A 12,539-nucleotide genomic window follows, 5' to 3' on the forward strand; every position below is an offset into this window, starting at 1 on the left:
GCATACATCCATTTCCATTTTACTTTGTAAATTTGTGACTGATTTTGTGAAAATGCTGAACAGTTCCCAGACATTAAAAATAATTGGCATGAAATCTGTCTTACTGCACCTACTGATCTCTGTTTGCTGGCACCTACAGCACAAACAAGTCCTTTTGCCTTGCTCGCCCATCCTCTGTGTTTCTGTAGGCTTCTCCATGACTGATGGCCCTCAGCTGGGGCAGCCCCACTGCGTGACAGGAAGCTTGCTGCACCTCTGAATCACCTCTGAAAGGATAAATCAGAATTTAGTTCACAATTATGCATGGATTAAAGCTTCATGAAAACACGATTAGCCCTCCTGGAATGGCCATTATTAGACACTTGGTTTATTATGGAGGTTAATACAGAATAAATGTTGTAGGAGAAGTCAACGTTGTTGGGATACTGGCTGAGGTCGTGGGGGACCAGAAGTGAGGTCCCTGCTCTGCTGCAAATTCCTAGTGTGTTCTAGGGGGACCAAACCCAGTCTCCTAGCTGCTAATGACTTCCCAGGAGGGTGCAGAGGATGAACCCCTCAATACATGATCCTTTGGATTTGTGATCCTTTATTATCACCATATGTAAGACTGGAAATCTGCGTAATGGGCTGCAAGAGCTTTGGTGGTGGCCAGCATGCTTTCAGGGTGGCAGATTAGTTCAGGATGGCTGCTGTCCGGAGAGGCATCCCCTCGTGTGCTTTCATTGCAAAATCAGAGGTTTTGGTGTCTATACCTGCACCTGAGATCCCACAGCTGTGCCATTGCTCTCGGTGCCAGCTGACATTTTAATGGTGAGTGACCCAATACAGTGACAGTTTCCCCTCCTTCATAGTGTTGGCCTTATAAATGTGCTAATTGCTTTAGACGGCTGAATAACCTGGACAAATCTGCAAATTTTCACTGGTAACCACTGTAATGAAGGAATTCTAACTACTACATTAAAGTTTAATGCTAGTAGGATGAAATGGTAGCAACGGTAAATATTTTTAAAATGTATTTCATGATACATGAAGCATACATTTTCCCCTCCTTCCCAGCAAACACTTGAACGTAAACTTTTTTCTGGTTAGTACAAGGATGTTAGTAACTCTAGGAACTTTTTTTGTTCAGTCTTGCAGGAAACCTGATAGCAATTCAATTAGAAAATGCAAATGAGGTCACATATTTCCCACAGGAGTGCCGAATTACCCCAGAGGAAACTGAGTGATATTCTAGCATAACAATAAATACTTAAGATAAAGTTTCTTGTACTGTTCTTATCTGGCTGCCTGTTGTTGCAATTGAAAGTATCAGTCGGACCTGTGTGTATAATTTGGAAAGGAGAAGAGAAATAAAGAGAGAAAAGAAAAGAAAAAAAGTTTTTTATGAAATAATATAAAGTCCTTGTAGCTTATGTCAGCATTTATGGAAGATGAACTTGAGTGGGATAATGTTCCAGAAGAAAACAAAATAAAGCCAGGTTCTACTTAATCTGGAATTAGCAGTGCAATGTCTTCTTTTCTAAGAGTGCATGCTGTTATTTCTAACAATTGGATATTGATTCAACCAAAAGTCTAGAAATGAAGATTATGTTTGTGAACAGTGACGTTGCTGAAGACTTCAGTCTTCAGAGTGTCCTCTGTTTCTTAGTTGCAGAAACTCAAGTCTTCCTAAGTACATGGGTAGATATATAGCCATTTGTGCTTCGCTTCCCACACTACCCTCTGTGTCCGTACGGTCCGTGCTCCTCCTCATCACTCCTCACCAGTCAACGTCCTCCACTCCCTCTGTTGGCTTGCCCCATATGAAGTTCTGGCCCACTCTTTCATATTGATCTTTTATTTATTTTTCAGTGCTCCTATGTGTCTAAGCATGTTAAGGCACGTCTAGCAAATTTTCCTCTTTCTTTGTTTATCTGTTTTTCTGTAGTTCTCAGCTCATGAGTTAAAATCAGGATCACAGAAATACATCATAGAAAGGAATTCACAGCAAAAGAGCCTGGAGATACAGGATATATTCAGTACATGTTGGATGCCAGTCATCTGCTGCCAGTGACTTATTTTAGAGAAAAAATATTGTTTTCTTTGAATCCTGTTTGTGTCAACCTAAGTTTCTCATTGTCTTAACTTCTCAAATTCTGAGCGTGGAAGTATGTAAATTTTTGCAATGTTAAATCACTGGGAATTGTGCAATTAAAATCTTGCAAATATATCGGTATGCAGCTAGTGTTTAAAACATCGCAAACTACTGTCAGAAATCAATCCTCACTTAAGCCCAGCTCGTGTTTTATTATGTCTCATCTTATTTTGGGCTTCCTTCTCAACCCAGGTATGAGTCCACAGCCATACCATATGAATGTGAAAAGCTGATTCTTACAGCCAGAGGTTTTTTTCTTTAAAGCCTTTAAATAATCATCTCTGGCATTTTACCTGGCTGAGATTTTAAATTCCAGTACAGCCTTTTATTGCTGATCACAAATACAAAGGTCTCTGGGCAAGGAAAGGCTTATTCAGCACTGCTTGTTTATGACCTCAGTTATTGTGCTAGCCAGGATGCTCTGTGCGAGGCCTGGGAGCGATGAAGATGTAGCCTTCCCTTGATGGAAGAAAATGACAGCTTAAATGGGAGTTTTGTTTCCAGTGTCCCTGGTCTTCCTGATGCTCTCAAGTGGGTATGCCTGGAAGAAACGGGAAAAAGAAGCACTGCATTTGTTCCCTTTCCTTCCTTCACCTGCATTGGGATGAGATATTATATATGGTATCAGGGTGATGGAGTTTGCCCCGTCAAACTGTGTTATCCCTAGAGAGGGGCTGAAGAAATGAGACTGTATTTGTCATCCTGCCTTTTTCTGGCCATATTTGTGCACATTTAAGTACTGGGTCATTATGCTGGGGCTGTCCTGTTTGACTGCCTCTGGGGGGGATCCAAGGCAGTAACTAAGTCCAGTAAGATGGCAGCCAGCATCATTTTTATTTCTGTATCCTCATCAGTGAAACAAGGCCTTGGCTGATCACAGTCAGGGAGGGTAGATACAGAGATTTCTGTTTTCTTTAGGTAACTTGTGAGACATTGTTTGGGGTTCTAACAAATCAGATCAGTGCAAAAGATGAGAAAGCAGATGACTAATAAATTAATGTCATATAATTGTTACCAGTGAGTCTGCTCATGTTAATTGTGGAAGTCTAATGAAGATGCATCAGGTGACCTTGTCTGACCTCATGCTTAAGTGAATTTGAACATCCAGCATTTAATCATCATATGAGATGAAAGTGATGTTTGTGAAAACGCGTGAACTTACTTGGCCTGGTTTTCAGGTGTGTTGAATCGCATTGCCTTGCACTGAAGCCAAGATAAGATATGACATGCAGGTGCTCATTGCCGTGGAAAATCAGCCCACTATGGGAAGTTTCCAAGTGCTGCACTTGCTGCATTTAGTTCTTAAATAGTCAGCATCTTACCAAGGGTCAGGCTCAAAGCTGTACTAGAAAGATCATCCGTAAGTGAAATTCACTCCAGATCTGTCTTCCTTCAAACAAAAAGAAGTCCTAAGGATTGAACTAAGTTTTTTCTGATAAAACAAAACCCTGCTGCGTGCTGCCTGCCTGTGATGTGTGCCTTGCCCTTGCTAGATCAAAGCCTTTGACCTCCGGTTTCACGTTCTTGTTGTTAACTGCTGAAGTCTGACTGCCACTTCCAAAAAATATTTTGGACTGACTTTCCTAAAAAAAACCTCATTGCTGTGGTAAGCTGTTGACAGTTGCGTGTAAATGTGAGTTTTAGTAAAGACAAGAACTGCTTCATGCAGGCACATCCATTAAAATAAACCTTTTTTTAGGGGCTGCGAATGTCCACCTATCTTTTCTTTAGCCCAGCGAGCTGAGACAGCTTGGTAGTGACAAGCTCAGGGTGAAGAAGGGCTTCGGTTCCTGCCAAACTCTAGAGGCCAGGTCCTTGCTCGCTGGACATGGTTCGTGGTAGTGCAGCTGCATCACGTTCTGCCCCCTTGGCACTGCCAGCCGGAGGAGCGAGGAGAACCAGCCAGGCGCGGGTGTCCAGCGTGGCAGGGTGGGCTGAGCGGGCTGTCATTACCACCAGTGAGGAGTGGGATTTCAAACGCTGTCTCTGTCCGCAAACCATTTAAACACATGCTTAAATTTCATCATGCAAATGGAGATAAATTGAATGGGTTCGCGTGTTCAAATTTAAGTATTTGCTTAGGTGCACTCCAGAATTGGGGAATAAAAGAACAGCCTTTTCTCAAGAGCCTCTTGAAATAACCAAAGGATAACTTGAAAGGGCAAACTTGCACACTAGCACTGGGAAGAAGTACCAGAATGAATTACTTTGTTTTGTGCTAAAGTAGCAGCGGTGCTTGTGATCTCTTAAATCTCTTGCAAACATTATGAAGGGAAGGAATATTGTTACATTTAATTCATTGTGATTATTTTTATTCATGTATCTTTTGAACCTCATGGCTTTAGAAAAATGAAATGAGATTAAAATTTTTCATAGGCTTGATAAGGGGTAGATTTGCTCCTGCTTCTTTCTGTGATGAAGAACAATTGCAGTGGGCTGAGTTCTAGAAGCAAATGTGTTTTGGAACAATTTTTCAAATTATTTGTTAGAAGTTTTATCTGGGTGGAAGAACTCAGCTTGCTAGACCAGATATTTCATACATTTTTCTCGACAAAATATGTGCAGAATGAGAGAGGTAATGTCTGTGTAGTATTTGATGAGATCTACCACCTTTATTCCTGTCCTATAGGTATCTGAACATGTAACAAATATGTAGTATTCTGTAATTTAATAGCCATGCTCTTGAGAAGTACTTGTAGTTCTGAAGCCATTGTGTATGGCTTCTTCCAATTATGAGAATGACATTAACTTGAAGATAGAAGTGTCTTTTTGTAAACACTAGAAGGTAGAGTACAACAGTAATTTAGATGTTTCTTAAACAATCCTACCTAAGAAGCACTGCAAGATTAGATCTTACAAAGGGAATGTGAAAAGGTCAAGTTGATGTGGGGAGCTTTACAAGGAAACAGCCTCATCAGAACTTTTCATGTTGGGATAAGATGTTCAAGCCTTAAAACGAGAAAGAAAAGTACATCGAGAGCTGTGCTTTGTGGATGATGTCATCTTCTGTTCATTGAAGGCACTTGCAATATTCAGAGCCTGACAATGACAGGAAGAGTATCACAGGTGCGTGAAACGTGTGGGAACCATAAAAGATGCCACCGAAGGCAGATGGATTTCTTATGTACCTGCTTTGGTACGTGATTCTTCCAGAGAATGGAAGAGGAAAAGCATCATTTGAAATCTTGAAAGCAGTGTGCAGTCCAGGAGATACTTCTAATCATCAGTGCGGTGTGGTGCCACAGAATAAGTTTCAACACAGCTCTGCCTCTTCACCCCAGCCTAAACTTCCCTCACCTTAGACATACCTTTCGCATTCCATGGCTGCTCAGTAACGAATGTGAGGATGCGTTGCCTGCAGGTGTCCTTATTCTGCTAGTACAAAAGCAAAGCCTATTGAAGAGTTCTGGTGACTTACCAGATTTCAACTTAAAACGGTGATAATTTACCAAACGTTTAAGCAAACAGAAGGTGTGGGTGAGTTCAGATGATTTCTGAATTTCAGTTAAATTGTACTGGGAAATCAACATCTTCTGTCCCAGCGGGGGTCACCTGGTCAGCAGCCACCTGAAAAGCCATGTTCTGGCTCAAGGTGCGAGCTTGCGTGTTCGCTGCAGTCTGTGTCTGCAAGGTCCTTATCTGGGCCACTAACCTTGTTAGGTTTTCTGATCAAAGAGAATAAATTGTATTGGTTTTTTTAAATAAGAGTCTTCTGTGGCAACCTTGTGGGTTATGCCCAGAGCTAGTGGGTGTCTCTTTTCTCTGCAGTCCAGAGTTAACTTAGCATGTAATTACAGTTGCCCAACAAGGGCCCTGCTGCATCTTTTGTAAAGAAAGGATCTTCTCCTGCGTGACTTACAAGCCAGTGTTGTGTTCTCCCTATTTAAAACTTCCCTGGTTTTACCTGTTTCTCTTCTTCAGCTTTTTTCTTGCTTCGCAGCCCTACAATGCTAAGGAACATTTTGATTCCTCAGTCACACTGATCACATTTTATTAGTTATATTGAATAAAATTTTCCAAAGCCTGCAAAGCCAGCCAGATACCTAACAACCTTAAATTTGCATGCGTGCCTCATTTTTCAGCTATCAAGGAACAGTGCACATACAGGCGGTTGCTCAGCTTTGACACAGACTCCTTGGGAGAGCGGGGCATTTGGCATGGCTGATGCATGTGTGTGCATTTTACGTGGCTCATTCTCCTCCTCTGGGGGCAGTAACTCTGTTAGATTTTAGTCAAAATTTTTCTTCCCTGTCAGCTGATGTGTTCTGGAAGCTCATGCACTTGCCAAATCTGACAATTTTTCTTACTAATTGACTCTAATGTGAACTGCTCTATGCAGCCCCACTGCTAGCTGATAAAAAAAAAAGTAATGAATTTTTGCTTAACTAGCTGATTTAATTAAAATGTTTTATACTGTAATTGTATGGTTTCTATAAATGGAGAGGTAATTTTGTTTAATGAGTTCCTAACCAAACATAACATTCCTGACTGTATGTAGCCAGATTTGATAAAGGTCACAAACGCTGAGATTCCACTGTTTGCTTTTGTAAGTCGTGATGATCAAACAGCTTGATTTGGCACTTGAAATATCCTGTCAGGATTGGTTCCCTCTATTCCTGTTTATACCAGAAATTATTAGTATAGTTTTAGGAACAGAGGGGGTTCTTCTCTGTATCTGAACACTGTTCATTATCTTTAAAGTGGAAGTCTACTGCCAAAATCACGTCTCGTTGTCAATTAGTGGCTTCTCTGCAAACACATTAATTTAATGCCCCTGCTGAAGAACTGTGCACATTGGAACATCTTGCTGCTAAAACACTAGTTCTCAGAGCACTTTGACACAAATCATTCATGAATAGCAATTTATGCTGTGATGGTAATGGGACATGACATGAAGCTATCTTTGATTAAATTTACCACAGGTTACAACTATTAGTAAATAGAGCTAATATAGATAGTCATAACAGATTTCTAGAAAGTGGATAAGGAGAAGAACAGATTATGGATTCCTTACCTGTGCAGTTCCTAAAGAATACCTTCACATAGAATGACTGTAATAAATGGAAGTCAAGATAAAGAGTCTGATCTTCTTAGAACTATTTTTTTCCTGTCTCTAACTTTGGCGAATTCAGCAATGACCTAAATAAAAAAGAATCAATTACCCTAAAATAAATAAATTTGCTGTTTGTTCTGCAGCCCTTTCATTATACTGTATGAGAACACAAAATGAAATATCTCTTTCTGCTAAAAGATCAAAAACTGGGGAAATGGTGCATTTTGGGAAAAAAGGGCTCATTCGTCCTCCACTGCCGTCCCTGATGTCAGCAAAATGTTGTCTCCTTAGAACAGAATTCATGCAAATGTTTATTTTGCAGCGCTCTCATGTTCCCTTTGTTAAAGAACTAAGCTATATTTTCATTGTCTTATTTTCTGTTTGGTAAATATCATTTTCTCCTGTCCTTTCCGCAGCTACCATGGAAACAAGCAAAAATCCTTCAGATTAAATATTTTTAAATAGATTTTTTTCCTTGGTAGAAAACGGTAGCAGTTTTCAAAATGCGTATTGATATGGGAGATGAAGGGAAATATGTTTGAGCAATGGACTAAAGGTGGCTTTGTTTCCCCTTGTATTGATAAAAATATATTAAAAACACGTTGCCTCAGTTAAACCCTGGGAGTGACACTAGAAACAAAGCAAGCCAAGTATTATTTCTTTTCTGAAAAATGTCTAGTGTGAAGTGTTAAAGATCCTATGAAAATAATAAGATTGGCATATAAATAAAACACAGGTTAAATCGTAAATAATTTTGATACTTGGGAAATAAAAGCCTTATTACCTCTCCTCTGATTTCAGGTACTTTTTATTCCAAGTGCAAGAATAATATATTTTAGTGCTGAATCTAGAGCATTTTGTTTTGCGGGTTGAGCCCTATAAAATTAATAATCTCCAACAAACATACTCTAAGACACACTGTTATTTATATGCGGAGAATGGTGGCTTATTTACCCAAACATTAGAGTGATACAAAATGTTCAGCTAAGCAGGAACACAAAATATGATATTATATTATGTAAATGGGTTTGTGATACGCTCTGCTGGATAATAACTTCCAGATGTCTCTGTAGCCAGAGGCTGACGGATATCAAAGGCAGGTTGGCTGGGAGGGGAGACGTGCCAGCTGGCGAGACTGGCTACTGCTAAGTGTAGCGGAAGGTGAAAGCTGGTATTTCTTCACACTCACTGGTTTTATTTGTGGACTAGTGAAAAGTCAGTGTCTCACAGCCTTCTTTTCACGAGCAGGATAGGGCTTGAGGGGCTATAGGGATCCCATGTGTCCTGTTCTTTCAGTGAATTATTTTTCGACCTCTTTTGTGAGTAGGAGTTGAGTTTAGTCCGAGTCTCCCAACAGATGACAGGCTGACAAGCCACAGTCATAACACTGGCAGGAGCTTATAGACTAGCTAGATGGCTATTCAACTTATATTTTATTGCCAGCGCTAAATTCAGACAAGGAATCTCCCTGAGCTCTCAACGCCATGGCGTAAATGGAGTTAGTTGGAGCACCATACAACTCACTAGTTTGGAGTAAGGTTTCCTAAATCTGTTTGGTTTTAAAGTCTGAAAGTCCCCAGGGGTTTAGCTACTTGTCCTCTTCCAAATGCGGCAGGTTGTATTCACCATCATTGAATGCAATGCTAGACTGAAAAGGGACTGGAAATTACTCCCGTAAGATGCCATTGGAGTTACCGACATGGACTTCAAGAAAGCCCTACACCTTCTATGGAGCAGCCTTTGAGAAGAAGGGTCTTTGCACAATCCTTACAGATGAGACTGCGCTTCCTTCAACCTCGCATTGCTTTCTGAGAGCTTGACCTGTCATCTCAGTGAAAGGTTTCTGGTTGACTTCAGTATTTTTTTAATTGACTTTAACTGATAGCCAGAAAAAACCCAAAAGAGTGGCAAGGGGAATTGTAGGGTAGATTCTGCCACACTGTACTGCAGTTAATCCTCAGCTCATCAGTTTGATCCTTCCTGATCAAACTCAGGGAGGATAGTCTCTGAGGGACTCTTCCCCGTCCTACAACTGCTCACAACAAATACTGTAGTTGCACTTTTCAGAGAAAGAAGCATTTTATTAGCAGAAAATGCAATGGCTGCATTATGATTTGCCCATGCTGGCATTGTGCATACATGTGTCGCAGTTATGGGCCACAAGCCCATTGGAAGAGACACTGGACAACTCGGAGCAAAATATTGATCCCAGGTTTGCAGAATGTAGGCTTTAAATAATACAGCTAGCACGGCACGCTTTGCGTTGCTTCGTTAGCAAGGTCTAAAAAATTCTGCTCTACTATGAATACTAAGGCATTAGATCATACTGAATCCAAATTCATAACAAATTTACATCCCAGCATGGTCTTTTCTCCTGTTGTTTTTCTTCATCCCACACTTTGTAATCACTTTTTCTCCTTGAACTTGAAGGTTTTCATTTGTTTTGGTTCAGCTGTATTTCTCTAGTTTATCAATGTCCTAAAGTAATAGACAGGCATAATTACTGAATTATCTGACTATTTTATATCCTCGTTTATATCCTCGTTGTCTGTGTATTGCCAAAGACCATGCTCACACGTTCCATGTTTGGTGTTTGATCCTGTTGTAACAAATTATAAATGTCACCGTGTAATTTTCAGAATGGAGAGTGGATTTAATTTTCCATTGGGCATGTGTTTCATGGCCTGGCTTCTCTGTTTTGCTGCAAACACCCGTCATCTTTTTGCGATATGTAAGAAGGTGATGGCACCTCACAAAAGCAACAGGAGGGAAACCAGCCTAAAGCAGTAGCACTAGAGGTGCTCGATTTGCTTGTGAGAAGGACTGTGGACAGATTGTGTTCTGATGACACTACAAAAGGTAGAGGAATATTTTATCTTTTGAAAATGTCTGCCTGAGATTCTGGAAAGTATATGGCCAGTAAGGCCATGAGAGAAGAAGCAGTTGTTATCTCAGTGAAAACTGTTATTCAGCAAAAAACAGAATTGGAAGCTGTATTTTATGATTCATTTAATTTGGTGTCACAGTCTGCTTTTGAGTTGAACTTTAGATCCTTGCAGACTTGAAAGTGCAGGAGAGTTTTTGGGGGTTTGCAGCTAATCGTTGCTGTTATTCCAGAGATGTTCGTGGATGTTTCAGTCAGAGATCTGAATAGTTCTGGCATTTGTACTCACCAGACTTTGTTACTGCATTTGTCTCACAGCTTTTAAACAGCAGAAAACATGTACAACGTATTTAAACAACACCAGAGAAATTAAGGTCATGAGAATGCATTGTCAACAAATGAAGATAAAAAAGAGCTGTTGTTTAAAAAAAAAAAATGTTGCAAGACGCTTTTGAAATTCTACATACCAAATTCAGAGTCATGTTGATGATTTATTCTAATGTAGGAAAACATCATCAAGAGTGACAAGCAAGCTAGTCACTGTCTAGTCACCTGCCAGCAAATATTTCATAAAGACTAAAAAGACTGGTACTGCCTTGCTGAGCTGACACTAATTATTTCAGTATACATGGAGCTTTGGGATTCGTGTTAATTCTCAAGTCTGTCTTTAGTTCAGACTCATTCCACTGTGTAAACTCAGCAGAGCACAAATTATTTGACCATCCTTTCATAATCTGTCCCCACGCTCACTTGCCAATTATATAAACTGATCCAAATACCTGCTCTCAAAGGATCCCCATTTGGGAATCGCAAGCCAATTAAAAAAAAAAAGGGGGATATCCACTTTTCAGTAGCTCATGTCTGGTAGTCCTATTTCATGTTGACATTCATTTCTGGGTATCTTCTTTAGATAACATTGTTTTCATCAGTGTTCAGAAAAGATACCTTTCTGGTGATAAAACCCTTTTTAGATGAAAACTCTATCGGATATAGCATATTGTATCCCATAGGAAGGATGAGCTCAACAGTACCTACCAACATCCTGAATATCCCGAGAAAGTCTCCCACTGCCGCATCATGATGCTGTTTCTTTGTTCATTATACACTTAAGTGAGAATTTTTAGAACAACATCTAAATATTGAACAGTGGTGTAGTGATCTTGCAGCAGCTTAGTGACGATGCTTGTTGAAAGTGTATAAAACAGCATTCAGGCAAACACAAAACAGCAGTCACCTTGGTGGCATGAGTTAGCGTGAGAGATTTGAGAAACATGGCTATGTGTGTGACTGAAAAAGACCGTGTTTGTCTGTTCTGTGAAAATTCAGCTCTGGAACTGGCTCATTTTTGAGGTTTGGAGTAAAAATAGCTGCATTTTTGCACAAATGCTTCCAACCATTGCAGCCAGTGGATGTCTGCCCCCCACAGGTAACACAGGTCGGAGCCACGATCAAGCTGTGGGAATGGCCGCCTTGCTGCTGCGCCCAGCTCTCGGCATCCAGAAGGTCCACACAGCTTTGGAGCCACCACTCAGTTCCGTATACTGTTTAGTTTTCATAGAGTTTTGAGGTGGCTGCCTGCTTCGTTGCACTTCCAGATCAAGACTTGAAATATGCTAATAGATGGATTTACATCAAACTATAAACCCCGAAGCAATGTTTCCCACCAAAATCAGTGCCTACAGATAACTGCTTGCAAATGTTGTAGGGTGTTTGAGTTTGTACATTTGGAGTAAGACAAAAAGTGAGTGTGGTTTAAAATAGCAGGAGCCTCAGAAAATACTTTGGTGGTTTTTCCTACGGTGTTCTTGATTTTTGGGGCATTGGTTTTGGGGAGGGGGGGGGTGTTGAGAAAAATAGCTGAAAATTGTAAAATTAAGAGAATAGTATTCCCACTGGATCTCACCTCAAATGAAGAGAATGTGGCTTGCAGTCTTTCTGATTTATGAAAGTTTAAACATTTTCTGGTGGGAGTGCAGGTCACCATATGGTAAAAAAAGCTTGTCTTTGTTAGTTATCTTTTCTGCAGACTTTCCAGAAGTAATGTGTGGAATCCTAGAAGGCCACAGAGTATTTAAGTATTGGGACTGGCTAACCTCTGAAGAGCCTCTCCAAATCTACATTTCATTGAGTCATTATTCTATAAGGCAGAAATTTTCTGATAGTGAACCAGACTCTTTTAAGTCCAAACCATGGTCCCACCGTTTCCATTTTTATGCCACAGCATTTTAATGTGTCCAACACCAAAGTATGCCATGGGCAGAATCCGTGATTTAAAAAAAAATCACAAAGAAGGACTCAAAGGTACCCCAAATAATGACAGTTGTTCACTGACTGAGATGTGTCATGCTTCCCAGGCTATGTGGGGAGATGTGTGTTTGGGATTTGTGTTCAAAACCCAGCTCTTATAAAAAGGTCATTCCTCATGAAGCACTAAGAAGTTGAACTAAGCACGTTCCTCATGAAGCACT

At 40.3% G+C, this 12,539-nt stretch overlaps 1 protein-coding gene across 1 annotated transcript in view; it reads left to right on the plus strand.

The window, feature by feature from the left end:
* The window catches only part of CDH4 (cadherin 4), a 468,444-nt gene that overhangs the window by 290,347 nt on the left and 165,558 nt on the right, over positions 1-12,539 (plus strand). The window lies entirely within an intron of this gene.

The sequence above is a fragment of the Gymnogyps californianus genome, chromosome 17, assembly GCF_018139145.2.
Source record: "Gymnogyps californianus isolate 813 chromosome 17, ASM1813914v2, whole genome shotgun sequence".
In the NCBI taxonomy this organism is placed as follows: Eukaryota; Metazoa; Chordata; class Aves; order Accipitriformes; family Cathartidae; genus Gymnogyps; species Gymnogyps californianus.